Raw genomic sequence first — 21102 nt, 5'->3', positions numbered from 1 at the left:
AGCCGCGCCGATCGCGTGTTCGCAGGCACCTCTTTACGTTAGGCTCCTGTATAAGTTACCCAATTTGCGTGACTTTTAGCGATATTTTTTTTCACCTCGTGATCTCGAGATGCGGATCGTGTGTGGACCTTTTACATATTTTATTACGAGACTCGAATGGAAATATAACGAAGTTAGTTCATAAATACTTTGTTTGCAATGCAACTTACGAGGGATTTACTAATGTTTTTTAAATTTATTTATTTAGCAATCGTGTGTTGAGACGATTTATTTACCCCCCAAAAAACCCATGCGTGTAATACACCAAGTCGATCAATTCGGTAGCGATGGGGTGCCAACATGCTCTCGATGAAGAATTTTCCATGCTACCTCTAGCACGAATTCACGTGCATTCGCTCGGTTACACAGTTAAGTGCCACGGGTACTCGAGCCGATACAGGGAACAAATGATCGCTATCCGAAGAGCGAGCTACGATGTGCGCGCGTCCATATGCAGCAGCAGCCTAGACGATAGTTCAAGGGCTCGACACCCGTCCTTGCTTCAACGGTTGTTATGAAAAGTTTATTTTTAGAAAGCATCGATTCGATCGATTCGCGTTGATCGCTTCCGCGCTCACCGGGCTGCGATCGAGACTTTTCATCGCGACGTGCTCGACCGAGGAATCATGTACACGCGTGCAGGTATCGATTTTGTGTGTGTGTATTTTACCGATCATTTCAGGTACTTAGAGCTTACATATAGCTCGTCGGATTCAGGGAAAATAGTACGTGATTGGTTTGTGTATCGTCGTCACGGTCTGGTGAATTCCGGGTCAACAGCACCTATGCATAGTTTAGTGTTAATTAAATAACTATAAACACGTGGGCTACTGACACCTAGAATTACCGATATCATTAGTAAAATTTGATAGTCTGGTTGCGGAGACATTGTTTGAATCGATCCCTTAATAAAAAACTAAGTAATTGGATTTTTTAGCCATTTTACTGATAACTTTTCGTTATAAATATTAAGGGCATTTTAAACGACCTGAAATGACAATTAAAATGGTACCAATACGGTAATACCACTTTAAGCCTCTAACACTAGATGGCGAGTATCTATATCTGTAAATCTGCTAGTGACAAAGTAAACATAATTGCATATAATTGTCGTACAAAATTTTTTCATTAATGTTAAGTTTTAGTAAAAATGTCGATGGTGAATCGGAACTTGATGCGTGAATAAATCCAAGGTATTGAAAATACTATAACAATTGCATTATTGTATAAAGCATTATATAAAGCAGCTGTGAATCGTCAAGCAAAAGCCACGGAATGATAAAACAAAGTGCGAAAAATTGCTCGTAAAATCTTACTCGCAGCCCGATCGTTTTCAAAGACTACTGTTGAGACGCTACTCGAGCGTGCACAAGTACCACACAGAGTATCGTAGAAAAACAATAACATATATAGCTGCGACTGTAGCACGGATGGATAGACACGTCCGATCGTGAGCTGCTTTATACATATAGTTGTTATATATATATAACAACTCGAATCTCGACGAGGACGAGGATCGAAGCGGCCTAATGAAAATGACTCGATGGACCATTACTCAAGCGCAACGGTATATCGGTACATCTCGAGGCCTCGAATAGTTTTGTCCTTTTCTTTGTAGCTCGCGAGACTGCGCCGCTCGCGATCCGACTATTAATGCCTATTATAGGTATATACCGATCGGACGATCGACTTGTATAGAAAAAAAAAACAGGACGAGTAGCAAACGATTGTCAGCGAGGTGTTTCCGTCACTCCCACGGAATCGTTCATAGGTTGTAATTTATAAATGATATTAATGCAACAATCCACGGTCGTGCGTGCAAAAATTAATGTTGTATCCTAATCAATTAAAATTAATATAATGTAAACATATAAAGCATCACGAATAACATCTTCGCTAAAGTAATAAAATATTCAAATGTAATAAAGATGCCGTAATGTGCTGACTTTTCGACTGCAGGACGAAAGTCCAAAGAACTCCGAAGTGCACATGATATATATAGAACAATGCAAATCGAATAATACACCCGTCTTCGAATCGTTTCTATCTCTTTCTCTTTCTCTCTCTCTATGCTCTCCGTGACTACATTATAATATACACTACAAAAGAGAGCTGCTGCACACATATCGTCCAGTGGCTGTTTGCTTTGCCTTGCTCTGCGCGCGTGCATCTCGACGGTCGTGAATCGCGACCTATGGGCTACACATCTTCTCTCTTCTCTCTGTCTCGCTCTTTACTTGGCTCCCTTTCTACACACATATATACACATCCACACTACGACACAGACGTTCAGCAGATAGATATAAGCAAATGCTATATACGAAGGTCGTCGAACTAAAAGTCCTGCTGCTGTCCGATTTGCAATGTGAACTCTCTTGTCTCTGCCGCGTAAGCCACCACAAAGCCTCAACTATATATATGCATACATAGCACCTCTGAGCGCAATGCGCGCGCACAAACCATCCGTACTCGATTACGTTATCAACAATTTAAAAACTTGTGCTCGATATCTAATTCAACGACGAAACACTTCACGTTTACTCAGATGACACGACAAAATCATTATACAGCTCCAATCACTGCAATTAACTGAAATACATTTTACTTCTAATATCATAAATACAGTATCATTATGCATTGTATCAACCTGGATTTAGTGATACATTTCTTCGTAGAGTAAATATTCTTTCGCTGTATCACATGTAAGTGTAAGTTTGAGGGACTCTATATGCATCCTTATTCAATAGCGTATGGCTATTTTAGTAGTAGAGGGGGAAATTATTGCCAAGGAGCGGCTTTATCTCGCTAATGAATGTGAGTAGTGCGTTCACTAAAAGCTAAGCTCTTATACAAGTGTTTATAAATTGCTGATTTCTAGGTACAGTGTTGGCCATTAACCTTAAATATTTCATCTGTGCAATTTGTCAAAATTTACAAGAAAGTACAACTGTTATCAAGCGAGCGATGGAAAGCAGCGGCGATACAGTTTGGTATTATTTTTTTCTTGACATGATATTATTAGTAGCGATCGTTTCATCAAACATGCTTATTCTCTAGCGTAAAAGAAGAACCAGCTGAAGATATTTGGCCAAATGCAGACGATGATTGTAATTTCGATTCAGTGGACTCTTGTGGGGCCCATACCTTTTCAAAATTCCCATTTTATAAATCAGTAGTGAGTTTAATAATATTAATCATGTTCCAATATCCTATTATGAAAAACTATTAAACGATTTTAATTTTAGGCAAATCATATAATTGAGGCTATTGCATTGCCCGAAGAGTTGGATAAAAATATATGGATAGAATTAAAGGGCAAAAATTTTATACCCGAGCTGAAGTCTTTATCGACAACTACTAATTGCAAAACTGAGTATCAAACATATCTACTTACTGTGAAAATAGAAAACGAATATCAAACCATTGATGTAGATGAAAAAATATTCATAGATTTAGAGTGTAAAAATGTTAAACCTGAATCGACATTTTTATCCACAACTATCAGTAAAACAGAATATCAAAGTTTCCCACCCATTGTGAAAATAGAAAACCGATATCATCAAAAATACTTGAGTAAAATAAGGCTAATAGTTTTAATAAAAAAAGAATTCAATTACGAAAAGAATTGTCATTTTCAAGTAAACTCCAGATTGAAATTTGAAGAATCCAAGGAGGTAAAAATATTTGAAAAGAGTCATTTAGATAAAAAAGCATACAAAAGAGAAGAAAGTTTAAAAACACATATAATCAATACGACACATAAGAGCAATAAACTACATGAATGTAAAATTTGTCACAAATCATTTGGAGAAAAGGGTAATCTTAAAAGTCACGTGAAGACAATTCACGAGCTGAGCAAACCCTTTGAATGTGAGATTTGTCACAAATCATTTGGACAAAAAAAATATCCTGAAACGTCATGTGAATGGAGTACATGATCGTAGCAAACCCTTCGAGTGTGACATTTGTCGTAAATCATTTGGTCGAAAATGTCATCTCGAAACTCATCAAAATACAGTCCATGATCGTAGGAAACCCTTTGAATGTGAGGTTTGTCACAAATCATTTGGACAAAAACAATACCTCAAAACTCATATAAAGACAGTACACGATTGTAAGAAGCCCTTCGAGTGTGACATTTGTCACAAATCATTTGGACAAAAACAACACCTCAAAACTCATATAAAGACAATACACGATTGTAATAAGCCCTTGAAATGTGACATGTGTCACAAGTCATATGGACGAAAGGAAGCCCTTAAAGAGCACATAAATGCAGCACATGATCGCAGCAAACCCTTTGACTGTGACATTTGTCACAAATCATATAGATACCACCGGAATTTAAAAAGGCACATAAATGCAGTACATAATCGGATCAAACCCTTCGAGTGTGACATTTGTCACAAATCATTTGGAGAAAAGGGTAATCTTAAAAGTCACGTAAATACAATTCACGAACTGAGCAAACCCTTTGAATGTGAGATTTGTCACAAAACGTTTGGACAAAAAAGTAACGTCAAATCTCACGTAAATGTAGAACATGATCGTAGCAAAATCACACGATTGTGATATTTGTCACAAGTCATTTTCATTCAAAAATAATCTAAATAAACATTTAATTATTGTACATCGAAGCATACCATAGAAACTTGAGATTTATTCGAATACTTTTACATTCACATGAGTACGCTATGTAAAAAATATTTTTTATCCAAATATGTTTAATTGTGTAAAGAATAATAAAGTATTTCAATATGCTATTACTGACGTGATGATTGTGAAAAACCTTTCTTGCGCCTTTCATACATCAAACAAAATATAAACAATAATTCTCAAATACCTACTTCCTATCAGTACGAATGTAAAAAATCCTTGCCTTCAACTGATTCCCTTATACGTGCGAAAAACTTCACAAACATCAATAGTCGATAAAAAAAGCTTTACAAGTAGTAAAAATTTAGCGAAATTTTCATTTCATCTTTTATTTACAATATTAAAGGATCGAGCCGTCAGAAGTAGATTATTTCAAGCAATTAAAAAAGAGGAGCTTGCAAGTTAGTCGTAAAATTTATTATAATATAATATATCAAAATGACATCAAGTGCTCAAGGAGGGTGAAAATTACTGCGATTGCAATTAGTTGATAAATCGCTCGATCGAGATCTGTTCTCCGATTAAAAAACCGCTTTTATATCACTACGTCAATTTATTTCGTGAAAAGTGTCAGCTGTCCCTCCAGCAATGCATGTACGTTACAGGCAGCGATCGAGAAGCATCGATAAGTCGCGGCGCGCATCGCTTACAGCAGCGGGCGCTAATGACCGCGCGCCATTTAACGTGCCAGTATGAAGCACGTGTGGCCGTATTATATATTATACGGGCCGATAAGCATCGATAAATCGCACGTATCGCGCTTCCAACGATTTTACGTATTATACTCGGTGTGGGCCGCGCGAGCCCGAGGACGCAAGGTGTCTTCATTAAAATAGCATCCCGGGTATTAAGCCAAGACACACGCGCACATAGAAAAAATGTGTCTTATCTCGGAGTGAGAATCGCTGAGATTGACGTGTAAGCGGCGTGTATACCTCCACCTGCGCGTATGCCAACTCACACGGTCATTTATGTATTCGGATACTGCTACCGCATTACTGCTTCAGGGCGTAACGTGGATCATCGTGCTAATTTGCGCAATTCATCTTCGTACATGAGGCCCAATACGTACGGGCAGTGCGCACGACCGTATACGTACACTTTGTATGCGGAACTTCAATTATCCTAATTGAAGGTGTATTATTACAATGTGAATGAATATTACGCGATTTATTTGTTATTTATTACATAAATATTGAACTTAAATGAAAAATACGCGCAAAGAGAAAATTGAAGCTTGTTAACTCTTAGCGGATCGGCGTTTCAGGGATTTGAAAAAAAAAATTTTAATGAAAAGTCAAACATGTATTCAGTCATACGTATATCATTTAATTAAACTAATATCAAATATTTGAAGGCCATTAACCTTACGCCATAAGGTGCATCGCGGAGCTGTAAGGGTTTATAGTAATTCTTAATATCAGCTATTTGATTTGATACTTGAGGATAGGACGAAAAAGTTATACATAATTAATAATGGCCCCATTGATTATTTTTATTGTTATACATAAAACATTTTTACTATTCAAGCGAGTCTACTCTTGGCCCTTGAATCAAATCGAACATTATCTTTTTCATACAGTATGTCCATAAAATTTCTATAATAAGAAGACAGCCCGACATGGAATAGGCTATCGACAGAATTCTGAAGATGCTCAGCTTGGACTGCACCTTGTTCGGTACTCTGTTCTTCTGCGCCGCGACCTCGTTGTAAGAGGAGAAATCCCTGCGCCTGGCCTCGGGCAGCAGCTCGAGCCACGTCCTCGTGGCTTTGTCGTAGTAGTGCTGGATCAAGCCGGCCTCGACGATCCGCAGCGTGGCCAGATCGAAGGCCGCGAGGAAGGGCGAGTTCTTGCCGAGGATCATGGCCGTGCGCACCGGCTGGAGCGGCTCCTCGACGTAGCTCAGCGTCATGTCCTTACGGCCGAGTCGCGCGAATCCGAGCTTGAGCCAGTTGGCGAAGTAGTAGCGAAAGACGCAGGCGTTCACGGTGTCGTCGTGCAACGCGAGAAAGCACGCCTGGTGGTGCTTGGTCAGCTTGACGACCCTGGCTCGGGCGAGAATCCGCTCCAGGGTGTCGTCCAGCTGGTCGCGGTAGCCCAGGAGCTTCTGCTCGATACCCTCGTCGACGATCAGCTTCAGGCCCGACTCGAGAACGTCGGCCAGTCTCGCGAAATCGTAGAATTTCGGCTTGCTCGTGACCACGTTGAAGAGCTGATCGAGCAGCGTCAGGCTGAAGCACGACGAGACGACGACCGCGCTGAGCCAGAGGAGCTTTTCGCTGGTGGATGCGTCGCGTGACGACGAGCTCGACGACTGCGTGGCGACGTTGTAGATCGTCCAAATGGACCGACGATAGCCCGCGAGACGCGCGAACTGCACGACGATCGAGATAGCGGCGACGAAGGACAGACAGGCCACGGCCACGTTCCACGACACCTCGAGCTCGTAGTGAGCTTTTTGCTTGATGGTCAGGTGATCGCCACCGAAGAAGAACAGCGTCTGGCACATGACCACGTTGGCCTCGAGCCGGCCCTTGATCACGTACAGATTGATGTAAAAGTCGAGCTCGCCCCGCACCAAGTCGTCCGCGAGCACGTGTTTGAGCGTCTCGTTGAATCGCGACGAGTAGTTCGCGACGGCGAGGCTGAAGTTCAGCGTCCGAGCCAGACTCCGGGCGAGATAGATGTCGGTGCCGTACAGCCGATCGTAGATCGAGCTTTTGTCGCCGTTGCCGGGCGGCCCGAGCATGACGAAGGGCAGATTCTCGTAGCACTGGGTGCGCAATGGATAGCCGTGAAAGTTATTCAGTTCGATTGGAAAAAGCTCGCGCGAGCTTTCGAGCCGATTGGAACTGACGAGAGTGTCGGTGAACGGCACGTAATGGTAAACGAGGTAAACGTTAGATTTTGTCATTGCCAATTCGCTCAAGTCCACGAGCGTGACGTGCAAGTATTTTTTCGACCACATGAGCTCGAGGGCGGTTCTCACGATGTCTTTGACGATCGGCGCGCACGACAGAACGAGACAGGGCGGATGAGCGCTGCGAGGATTGGCGATGGTCGAGCACAGGTGGTAAATTATGTCAAACAGATCCTTGCCAGCGGATGCGAGTACTTCGGGATCGATCAGAGCAATCGTCAATGAAACTTGTTGAATCGATGATAGCTGCTCGCTGGTCAATTTTTGTTTTATAAAATTATGACTCGACTCGTAAGCGATGCAATACAGTGGAAACTCTTGAAGCAATCGTCACTGTATGCTATCGAGAATCGAAGACGTTCCGATAGACGTTCTGACTAAAATCTGAAATGACGTGATTTTCGTATCTACCTTTAAACTTTGTACGATTGTGTCAATTAGTTTTTCCGATCGTACGAACGTTATAGCGAGGATAAATATGAGTAACTTGATTTGAATTTCAAAATTCATTTTCGTGACTGTACCGAATATTCATATGAAAAAACTCGTGTATTCTCCGACAGCGTAAAGAAACTAATTTTGTTCCCTCCACGGTAGATGACTAGCATAGTAATGTTTCAACGTGTAACCGGCCACACGTGCAAACAATGAAAAAACATCGCGATTATCTTGTTCATCGTCGACAGGAAGCAAATACTGGAATACGGATCGATGAACTCGAACGTGCCACGAGTTCCAATAGCTCGAGTTGTTCGACATTGCAAGCTTGACGTTATAAAGCTCGAAATTTATACGTGAATAGTCGCGAGCAAGCTTGAAACGCGAGAGTTTTGGAGCATCATTCGTTAAATGTCCGAAACGAGTGAAAAAGCTCTGGAAGGAGGGGAGTATAGTGCCGGTGAAAAATATTTTTGATTGCCATGATCCTCGATGCTTTCTTTGTGTTGGATAACAAAGCTCGTCGTGTCTATATGAGCCAGAAAAACTAGACACCATACGTTTCTAATGAAAAGAGCTGCAAAACGGTGTATACTGCAGTAGCTATATATGTAACATGTTGCTGCTAAAAAGCTTCGTTTGGTTCTTTGCATCGAGTCAGCCGAATCAGTTATGTCAATTCGTAGCCGCGTGCAGGATGACAGTTGCGGGGGAGGTAGTAGATTTGCAAAGTTTAATTGCACAGATCCCTGGAATTGCAGCAGTTTTTTCACTCATAGAGAGGAACGCAATCTGGTAGCCAAGAGAAACACTTTTGCTACTGCTACTGTTTCACCATGTGTATGTAACAATGGATCGGCTCGTAAAATCTAACTGAAGTTGACAGATTTATACGAGCTTTATCCATACATGAAACTCAATAATGAAAAAAATCACCTGGTTTAGTCCTATTATTCGACTTTGCTACACTACTCACAAGTTTCACTCAATCGCGAGTTATTATTAATGTACCGGAAAAGTCGATTTGTCACGATACATTGTAAGCTCGGACAGTTGCATAAAGTCATAATCGACATGTACCTCCTCGAACGATAAATATTCTTTAGGCGCAGTCGATGACAAAGCGACCCGTCGAAACTAAAAGGCTTTAGTCGTACGGCGGTAGCCGTGTAACATTCATCAAACGTACGCGAGACCGGACTGGACACGTATTAAACGCGCCACGCATTAATAAATGTAATAATCGTTTTGCGCGCCGGTCGCAACCGATCGTATAATGTAATACGCATGTATAACGCGCGAAGGATCGCGCCGATGATCGATTATTATAGTTATCACCTGCGAGACTCGGAGCGCGCGCGTAACTGTCTTATTTACAGATTACGCGTATGCGACTAGCTTAATATATATACCGAACGTTATGAATTATATACCGATACGGACTAATCGAGATACAACTGCGACTCGCGTACGTAACGACTTGGCTCTTTATGTGGACAAGTGTTTGGATGAGAAAAGTAATTTACGGCTTGCTCTGTATACGTAGCTATGTAGCTATGTTAATTTCTAAACTACCCATAGGCCATCAATAGTTATTGCGGCTCGAACATGACTGAGAGTCGAGTAATTGCTCCTCGGCTCAAAAGTAAAAAAGCTCAAAGTAAAAGTAAAGAAAGAGAGAGAGAGAGAGAGAGAAAGCGTTTCATAAACATATAAATTTGCCGCGTACGAGATGCTGCGTGGCGCATCGGCGGCAATTGCGGCGTCTGTGAGTGCAAATTTCTTTTTTCGGGGGAAAAATTTTACGCGAGAGATGATGTTGTATGCGGGTAAACAACGACTGGTCGCGCATCTCATGCTGCATGTGAATTATATTATTATTATTACACTCTTAGCTGCTATGTACACATGCTGGACACGATTCCATGTGTTGGTGTATAATAATGTGTGCACTGGTGTACGACCTCGACCTCGACCGTGTCACCTCCATACCTACTTATTGAAAGACTTTGTATATTACATGTTATACCCATGTATTGTACACGTGTTTCAAATAAAGCGTATGACCACGAGTGTTTGTTCACTATATGTGTGCATAGCGCGACGTACACGTACACACACATACACACCGACGCATTTCTGAAGTATACGGCAAATAGTTTGACTCAACCGCCACTGAGTATGATACGCCGCGCGGAGAAAGTTGGACGCCCAGTCAAGATCGCCCGGTATTTGCTTAAATGCACAGTGCAAATAAGCGTCGAGTCGAGAAACATTAGTCAGTCACGTTGGTGCGCGAGGATGCAATTCAAGCATTATTCCTTGCGTTTATGCAAGTGTATTGAAAACATGGAAAAATGCCTGAATAAAAAAATGTTTTTATTTATTTTCTTATATCTTTGTTAAAATGAAATATTAGGGTTTCACTTAAATACGACAATGATTATACTTTTTGATTTTGGAGTTTGATTGAAGGGATTTTCAATCATCACAACGATAAGTAGTAATTAGAAAAGTAAACGGACGAATGAAATGTTTACTTCTATCGGTTCTATCTTATCGGTTTCAATTTCATAACAAAACAAACAAATTGAAAATTACATCGTATTCTTTAATATATATCTACCTGTGTACGGGTGAAAAAACTTGCACGATTTTGCTCAAATTAATAAGTTTTTTCAATGAAAGGATATTTATACGAACGTTTGTTGAGCATTACATTACTCATGTGAGATAAAATTCTCGGGAACGATTTAATTTTATAGATATTTTATAGATATAGATATTTGCTACCGCATCTAGACATATTATTATAAAGGTTTTTGAAATAACATTTCCAACAAGAATATGTGAATTTGCTCTGATCTTGTTCAATCCTATGTGTTCAGATTACTCATGCCAGACGATAATTTAAACAAATTTCGCACTAGAAGATTTTGTTACGACCATGTACTGCATTTACGTGCTCTTTCAGGTGACCTTTTCGTCCAAATGATTTATGACATATCTCACATTCAAAAGGTTTACTCCGGTTATGTACTGCAACTATGTGTTGATTGAGGTTAGTTTTCTGTCCAAATGATTTGTGACAAATTTCACAATCAAAGGGTTTGCTTCGATCATGTACTGTGTTTATGTGATTTTTGAGTACATTCCGATATCCAAATGATTTGCGACAAATATCGCACTCAAAGGGTTTGCTGCAATCATGTACTACTTTTTTGTGAGTTTTGAGATGTTCTTTTCGTCCAAATGATTTGTGACAAATGTCACAATCAAAGGGTTTGCTTCGATTATGTACTGAATCAACGTGAGTTTTGAAGTTCTTTTTTAGTCCAAATGGTTTGCAACAAATATCACATTCGAAGGGCTTGCTATGATCATGAACAACAATTATGTGACGTTTAAGGTGAATTTTTTGTCCAAATGATTGGTGACAAAACTCACATTCAAAGGGTTTACAAAGATCATGTATTACATTAACGTGACGTTTGAGGTCACTTTTTTGTCGAAATGATTTGTGACAAATGTCACACTCGAAGGGTTTGCTGCTGATATGTACTGCATTAATGTGACGTTTGAGGTTACTTTTTCGTCCAAACGATTTGTGACAAATATCACATTCATACGGATTAAGGCTCTTATAATTATAATCTGTATGCTTTTTCAGATTCACTTTTTCCTGATAAGTTTCTCTCACCTCACACCCATTGTTCACATTTATCATTTGAGAGATTTTTTTCAATACTTTCACATCCTTGAATGCCGGAGAGTTCTCAATTTTTACAATACTTGTTGATGAAGACTTCATTATTTCAGGTTTAATATCCTTGCACTCAAAATCAATGAATATAATATTTTCATTAATGTGATTAGTTTGGTTTTCGTTTTCTATTTTCACAATAGATGGATAAGTTTGATACTCAGTTTTGCAGATGTTCGTCGATAAAGACTTCAGCTCGGGTATAAAATCTTTGCATTTGAAATCGATGGTTGAATATTCATTCAACTCTTCGGGCAATGCAATAGTCTCATTTATGCGATTTGTCTAAAATTTAAATCGTGTAATAGTTTTTGATAGTAGGACAATGGAACATCAATTATATTATAAAACTCACTACTGATTTATAAAATGGGAATTGTGAAAAGTTTTGGGCTCCGCAAGAGTCCATCGAATCGAAATTACAATCACCGTCTGCATTTGGCCAAATGTCTTCAGCTGGTTCTTCTTTTACGCTACCAAATAATAGAATTGTTTAAAGGATCATCCGAAATTTCTTTATTGCATTATAACTTTAAAAGAGTAATACCTAATTACGAGGCAGTTTTCTTCCATCATTTTCTTAATTGTATGTTCTCACTGTGAATTTTTACGATTATGTTTACGATGAAAATATTTGAGGTTATATACCTTAAATAGCCAACATTGTACAGATCAATTGTACGCATGAAATTTATCTCTTTCACGAGTATAATTTGTAAACACTCACTCGTCCTGAAAGTCAATTTTACACTAACGAGTGAATATATCAGTCCTGTATGTTTACGAGGTGATCATGCTACCGCGACTGAGATGGCTCCTCGGTAAAACTATCCCCCTCTTCTGTCGACAGCGTCCATACGCACTTGCAGTTATGGCACGCGGGTTGCTTTGTTTTTCGTACTTTATGCCGGATGATTTTGCAAAAAATATCCATAACAATGCTCGTTTATTGTTGACTTTAAATGGGCATAAAGGGATTAAATCATTTAATCTTTTACTCTTCTATTGTCTTTGGGACATGGAGTAGCTAAAGAATAATTCATTAAGATTTAAAGAAATAACATGAAATTAATCTATTGATTTTTTTAAAATCATTTATATATTACACATGAGTTTTTTAGAATATTTGTTAAACTTTTATGCTTTTTTAAAATCAAGTGCAATTTTCGAAATCCTAAAATTTTTTGAAAAGTTTATTTTCTATAGGTATCCTGAAAACAAAAGGATAAAAACAAAGTTATACAAAAAATGCGTAAAAAAATTCCCATTTCACGCATTTCCCCGTGTTTCCGAGACCTCCATGAATGTCCATTGAGCGCACCCAATATCGATCGAAAATATCGATCGTGATCAAGCCTCGAATTTTGCTGACGATTTGTAGAATTGCTCGTGTAAGTGCGAGGCTATGCTAAGACTGCTACCGCACCGGGCGACGCGATCGCAAAACGGTGAAATCGCGAGAAAATCTGAAGAAAGTCTCCACCGATGGTTTCCCTGTTAACGAGTTAACATAAATATAGATATACATACACACACGTATCGATGTTTCGTGTTTATACGAGCCGCCAGAAGAGTCAGGCTCGTTCGTTATTATACTTTGACTTTTACAGAAAATCTCGGACGTGACGCAGCGGTCCGGCGCACGTGGAATACAAAGACCTTGAAAACGTCGTTCCCATCTATAACGACGCCGAGTAGCGTCGAGGAGCGATTTGCGAATTGAAAAGAGAAATCAAGTTTCGATCGCGCGAGCTTCGAAAACGAAAGAAGAAATAAAATGGGGGGGAAAAATATGTGACAGCTGACGATCGTCGCACGAGCGTCTCTCTATATAATTGCATCGCGAGACTCTTCGAACGATTATTATTTCGAGCCGGCAATGGCAGAGGCAAAAGATGCACACACACACGCATGCACGCACGTACTGTTTACGCGCGCGCGCGACCACTAAACAAGTTGTGACCTAAAAAAGCTCGCTCGAGCGCGCGATATATATATTTAACGGCGCTTCGAAAGAGAAATGCATTAATCTTGCGATCGTTATACTTTCCTTACGCGGCTGTCGGTACAAAATTTTATTCCGCTGCTCCCGCGCGAAGATACCATATCGTCGGGTAGGTACAACTTCGGAGATACCGCGGGCAATTGTGCGCGCGAGTTAAACGCGCGTTAAATTGAACTTGCACTTTTGTTTGGTGTATGCGATTGCTTTGTATATAATTGCCTTGTCGATCACGCATATACGCGTGCGATTCGAGATATAAAGGGCGATCGTTCTCGGCTCGGCAATTATCACCTGCCGCTGCTGCTGCTACAGAATTCATTTAAAGATATCGCGCACAATTACTGGGTCTCCAGGTCAGTGTATAAGTAAGCCAAACGCCGTGGCCAGGCGCGCATACGTGACGTATACGAGACGACTTTGTTAAACGCGCGTCGAGATGTATGTATACATCTACCGCACGTATATATTGTGCATAGCCAGAAAAACCAAAGACTCGCGTGACTGACGGCGTCGGGAGAAATTGTTATTATCGTCCGCACTGTCGTTTTTGTTTGCCTCCTCTCCTGGCGCGCGACGACGTGCTTTCGCGAGCGCGAGTCGCGAGTGCGCCGCGTTTCCAACTGTATATCGGGCAGGCAAAATTATTTATATATCATAACCCTATAGTAGAAATGCTCGACATTAATAACGGCCAAATTACCAAAAGATTGACCGTTCTAAATGCTTTTAAATGTGGTATTGTTAATTGACTTCTATTGGACGATTTTTCTATTACAGTTGCCAATAATAAGCGCATTTCGAATGACCTGAAAATGAAAATTTAAACGGTTCAAAAAATGTAATGCAGTTTACAAATTCGACAACACGAGTTGGAGCTTTCGACACTAGATGGCGAGTACCTTTATCTATACGTATACCTGCAAGTGGCAAAGTCAAAATAATTGTATAAGTCAAAGTGCGATTTTCAAGGAAGTATTTTTTCATGGCATCTTTGTTCCACGATAAATTAACAGTATCACCTCAACAAGACCGTGCAAACGAAAGCATAATTGCTTCTCATAGCGGCGCGCCGCTCATTCGGAAACCAATTGCACTTGCAGAGCGGTAGCAGCATCTGCTGCGGGTGATGATCGTCGCACCGAGCATGGATTAATTAGATCAAGCATGATTCCCGATGGGCCAATCAACGCGACCATCTCCACTGCAAACTTATAAGGATTGCCTTGCGAAGAGCCTGAGCCTGAGTCAACATAGAATAAAAAAAAAAGACGCACGCGTGTATCTGTATCTGTGTGTATTCGTGCGCTTGTACATCGGTATATAGAGTGGAAGCCGCGATCGATCCTGGCAATAGAGAAATCAGCTTTGAGCGTCGATCGTCGGGATGTAAACTCGCGTAACGAGTCCGCATCGTCGTCGTCGTCGTGTGTTTACACAGCTCCCAAGAGCAACAAAACAAGACACATCGCGCGCGCGCCTCACCGATCGCTGTCCGATTGGCAGGCTATTATGAACGCGATTGCCCTCGACGTCGATGATTATATATATATCCCTGCGCAGCGCGAGTGTTTGCACAGCAGGAGGCACGATATATGCGGAAGAAACGATCGCGAAATAAAAAGAGCCACACACCGACACGTCGAGTACCATTGAATCGTTTACTCGAAATCAATGTTAAAACGACGTTACGCTCGTACTCTCGTCCGATTTGCAAAAGAAAAGAGCGAAAAGTATCGACCGCGAGGCTGTTTTTTTAATTAAATTGCGCGAAGGGATGCGTAAATGCAATTCGCTCGAGTACACACTTCTTACCCTCGACACGCACGTGGCATGTATATAATATGCGTTATGTGCGATACGGACGAGCTGCGCAGGACTAGGATTTATTTTTCTTCGTCACGCGCGTATACGCGTTACCTTTTAAAGCTCGTGCGCACTTCTTCGACTCCGTATCGCTCGACATCATTTTTTTTCTCTTCCTCTTCTTCTCTCTTTTTTTTTTCTTTCTCGCGCGTCCAAGCAGCAGCAGCATAGCTCTGCGCGCACATGCACACGCTTGTTGGTATTTATACACGTGCATTCGATACCGTTATGGCTTTGGCGAATACACATATATACGTAATGCGGGCGAGCTGCGCGCTCCGGCATCGCAGCGCGGCGATCTTTTGCGCGTATAGCACGAGAAAAATAAGACGAGATTTTATATGTACACACGAGCGCTTACATATCTGTGTGCGCTGCGCTGCGCGGATGTACCTATATAATGCACGTACAATAAAAATGTAATCTTACGTGCGGCTACCGACTCGCAGGCGTAGATAATTGCTTCATTTTCAGTTCCAGTTCCAGTATATGGCTGTATATATAAATGCGATAATACATACACCACTTACGGAGTGAATCACTTTTTTGCGTCCATTTATAATCCTAATTAGGCAATCGTATGCACTAGCCCATAAGCCAAGCCCAAACTATTTTATCAATTAATGCAACAAAGCTCGATTCGAATTGTTGAGATTATCCCGCCACGATCTCGAGTCGCTTATTTTTAGTAGTACATATTTTTTTTTTTTTGCAGACTCTCGCGATACCGATATTGCTCTTTTCGCAGTGCTTAATCTAAATGACACGAGGTTTACTTAAAATTTTTGACGATGTCAAGAGATTTTGTACAGGCTTAAAAGTGCGGTCTTTTTGAATGCTTCTTCATACTATTTAGGATCTATACTGGGAAATATCTTAATGGGACGAAGGATGATGACTGCCTTTTTATGCAAGCCTCAAAGGACTCGACACCCTCTAGAAATAAATCATACAGAAGAATAATGATAAACGCAAATAGCAAAATGTTTTCAATAATTTTAATCTAATTTCAAGATTACTCGATATACGATTTAAGGGTAAAGCCTAAAATTTAATTATACCGGTAGGTGGCGTCGAACCAATCTCAAATCCCAATAAGTATTAATACCAAAAGACTATAAGAATGAAAGATCAGTTGAATCTGTCAAATGTAATGATAGAAGTGTTGTTGGATATGAAAATTTTGTTTCAAAAGTATACTTGAGTCCAGATAAAAGACAGTCTTTTCCCTAACGCGCCTTCGTGCGTAGACGCGTTTATTGCTCACGATTCATGCGCATCGCGACATAAATAATAAACAATATAAATAACTGAAGTTATGAAGCTTCGAGACGATTCAAGCGCGCGTCGAGGAAACGAAGCGTGAAAAACAGCCTATACATTAAAATACGCGCCGACTCGAAGTACTTTAAAGGAGACTCGACTCGTCTATAGTACGTGCATATCTCGTAACAATAATACAAGAATAGTCCAGGCGCGTTATGCCCGATTGGTCAATAAATCGTAGTGATAAAATAATTGCCTGTTTGTTGGATCGAAGTGTGAACGACTCTGGAGTACTTCTGCAGCAGCAGCAGCGAGAGCCGCCGGAGTGCGAATGCGCGCGTATATGCAACAACACTTGTGGGCTATTGGGTTACACACGCCGAGGAGAAAGTTTTGCTCGCTATGCACGCATCAACTCGGCCGAGAAAAATTACGAAACAGTTCATTAAGCTATCTCGATAATTATATCCGTCGTTTGATCGACCGCTGCTGTAGGATTTTCCTGTATACCTCGTGCTGTGGTTTTCGTTTTGTTCCGAGATTCGAGCTTCGTCGGATAAATTAAATTTGACGCTCGTACAGGGTATTATATTTTACCTCCATGCGCGCGCATCGAAGTAGTTCATCTTCGCGTTATATGCAGATCGCGATACAGAAACTGCCTATAGGGCAAAGTTATAAATTCATTTACACGCGCGGGACACGCAAGCAATATAATACTCGACACACAGTTCGCGTATACACGCAAAAATGTAGTTTAATGTATGTATGTATGTATGTGGCGAAGTTCAGATAAGAATGTAATGCAACTTATTGTTCTGGCCCACATACATATTGTACGTACACTCGAGGGCATATATATGTGTGTATTGTAGAGTTCCGATGTCGTGGATGTATGCTGCGCGGCCGAGTATCGGAGCACTCGTTTTTGAGTTCGCAGAGATCAGACGCGAGATGAGATTGAACTTGGTTAAGAAAATTTGCTTGAAAAAAAATTCTGATTTCATTCTAAAACTGTTAAATTTCAGACAGTTTGTATCGTTAGGTCGTTTGTCAAAATTCAAACCATTAAATTTACCATTAATAAAAAAATCATTGATAAAAAAAATTAAGAATACTAAAAAGCTTGTGGTAAAAATTCTCCATGTCAATTATATGTTATGACTAAAAAATGACAATTTAAAATGTTTCAACATATGTTACCATTAATTAGCATATGTTGGGCGATTTTTATGTTACAATTATATAGCAAAAATGAATCACATTTTAAATGACCTAAAAATGATAATTCAAAAAATTTAGACCAATTTTTGACCATCTCAAATACAATAATACTATTTTAACCTTTCACCACTAGGTGGCGATTGCCTCTATCTGTAAATCTCTAAGTGACAAAGTAATCGTAATTGTATAACTTAGCAGCAGATTTCGAAGGTTACTGTACATCAAAAATCGTTTGGAATACGTCATTGCTACATAAAGATAACGAAAAAAATTGTACGTACATTTTTTACTCACATAAACGTATAAACAAAAAGACTACGTGGATCGCTTCGATACATATCTAGCAGAACACAATACGTTCGGAACATCTATGCAAGGAATGCAAGTTCAGTATACCGCAGTAAGGATACGCCAAAGCCGACTATTGTAACATGTAAAAGTCTTGCGCGAGCAGCGCCAAAGTTTTTTTCTTTTACATCTGTGATTTTTTTTTCTTTGCACCAGCTTACTCGACGCGTTTGTTCTATTGTAGCTGCGCGGGCTAGAATTTTGATTCCATCTTTTTCTTCACTTTGAGCGCGCACCGAGCATGCACTTTTTGTAGTTTTGTCGTTGCGCGAGGCCCTGATCGTATCGCTTCGGCGATATACTTTCGAGACGCGCGAGAGCTCAGGAAGCTGTGATTGTTCTTTTAAATCTTATAAATATTAGATCAGGCTCGGTGGGAATTGTTTCGATAGAATTTTTTATCAATAATGAGTAGAAAAGCTCGAGAAAATCTAAGCTCTTGTGCTCGATTGAACTTTGCACTCATTCAATTTGGAGTGTTTTGAATCAATTTTTTTTGACAGGCAAAAACATACCATTGTCGTTTGTAATATCTCAGACCAATCGATCGACATCGTAAAGTTCAAAAAAGAAGAAAGAATCGAATACGTACAATACTCATACCTGCTATAGTTTGAGATTTATGCGGAGGGATCATAATCGAGTCTTATATACACGGTGGGCATACTTGTAAGATCACATTGCTCGGGTGTACCAATGCAAGTGCACTTGTGTGTTTTATATGCGCACCTATGCCGAAGAGAAAGCAAAAATCAAACCGGGGCCTGGTTTTGCCAAGCAGAGTTTCATCGGCCCATTTAGCCGCAGCTTCCATCGCTGGCCACAAATCAAACTTTTATTTATACATATAAATAAATATATATATATATATAGAGAAAGAGAAAGACGTCTGAGCAGTGCACAAAAGCAGCCGCCCGCCGTCCGAGACCGTGAAAAGTAGTAGCATAGGCTGTCTACTTATGTACGTAGACGCACATATAAAATACTGCACTAGTGCGTACGTCGGAATTGCCTCGCAAAGATCTATCCCGCCACACGTATAACCGCATCGCACACATGTTGGCTCTTGAGAAAGTGAAAGCTCATCATCATCATCGTCGCCGTCGTCGTCGTCGTCGTCTTAGCAAAATCGAAATTAACCGGCCTGCTACATAAACGTGCACGCATATAAACACGCTTTTGCGGACTGGCAGTTCACTAGTGCAGTAGGTGCGGATCATTGGCTACTTTGCGCAGTAAAATGTAAACCAGCGAGAGAAGCGAGAGCTGTTGCGAGTAGTCGAGAGCTGTATGCGTCGATTACACGCGCGGATCTTGCCTCCTAGCTAGCCGCATGCGATGCGAAAGCTCTCGAGTCTCGACGAGTCGCTGCTGCTGCAGCCGATCGACCGACAGAGATATGAGATGCTGCGTGACGAACGCGAGAGACAGATGTATATACGTACAGAGAGAGAGAAAGAAAGAGAGACAGAGAAAGTGAGAGAAAGGCTGAGCAGATCGTGTATATAGCTATTGCGTGCAGAAGTAGCCTATATACGAACGTACTCGACTCGAAGCTTGGCTATTATAATGTTGCGGATATGCAACTGCATTCTTATGTGTAGCGAGAAGAGGAGGACGTGGAGTATAGCTCCGAGCCCTACCGCAGTACCAACGGAGAGCGATCGTGTATAGCTGCGCACGAAGCCAACTGTGAGCATCGTAAAAGTGAACAACAGCATTTTTGTTCGACGGTGTACAATAAAATTTTGGAGCTTTTCATTCGTACGTACCTCCATGCGAGCAGAGTCGTAATTTGAACCACCACCACCAACAACACAACAATAATAACGAAATCGGTAATAAAAGCCGAAAATTTTGACTCGTTGAAATCAATTATCTATAGCTCAAGTTTAGCGGGCCAAAGCCGAACAAGCCAATGGCCACGCACGCGCGCGCAAAAGACAAAAAAATAAAAGGAAAACAAGACGATCGAGTGTAATTATAACGCGTTACGAGTACACGGGCTGAAGACGCGTAAAACGGTCGGTGCACAAACCTTGTCATTTTCGTCGAGCGTAAATACCTCGCGAGATAAACGTCGCAGCCGAAAATCATCATTATGCTCGGGACACTTTTGCGATCGCTTTCAGGTCAGCCCAAATATAGGTTATACGATGTATATAATTATTATCGATACGTCCATAAAGGACGCACTGCAGCATATCGCAAACGGGGACCCACGCAGGCACGTCTCGAACGACTATTTTTATTACGCACGCACATTTCTTCAGAGTTAAAAATTATTCATTTTTTTTTATATTCTTGAAATTCGACTGTACCGCCGTTATAATATGCCTTGTAGTGGTGGTGATGGCGGTGGTGGCCACTCACGAAAATAACTTACAGAGACGCGAAGTCACGTCACGTGAATGATGTATAGGTATAATATGCAGTTGGTGCTGCTCGCCAAGTGGGGAAAAAAAGTTCAAATTCACCGCATATCTCGGTTGCCATAAATTTTCTGTGTCATCCGAACAGTCGAGCCGTTTTATATACCGCGCGATAAGTGTATTTATAATAGGAAGTGAGACCAATA

At 40.7% G+C, this 21102-nt stretch overlaps 1 protein-coding gene across 1 annotated transcript in view; it reads right to left on the bottom strand.

Moving 5' to 3' along the window:
• The window catches only part of LOC106652231 (agrin), a 32665-nt gene that overhangs the window by 5710 nt on the left and 5853 nt on the right, over positions 1 to 21102 (bottom strand). The gene's annotated exons all lie outside the window — the stretch shown is intronic.

The sequence above is a fragment of the Trichogramma pretiosum genome, unplaced genomic scaffold (assembly GCF_000599845.2).
Source record: "Trichogramma pretiosum strain Unisexual culture from Peru unplaced genomic scaffold, Tpre_2.0 scaffold29, whole genome shotgun sequence".
Classification (NCBI taxonomy): Eukaryota; Metazoa; Arthropoda; class Insecta; order Hymenoptera; family Trichogrammatidae; genus Trichogramma; species Trichogramma pretiosum.
This window is presented reverse-complemented; position numbering and strand designations above follow the sequence as displayed.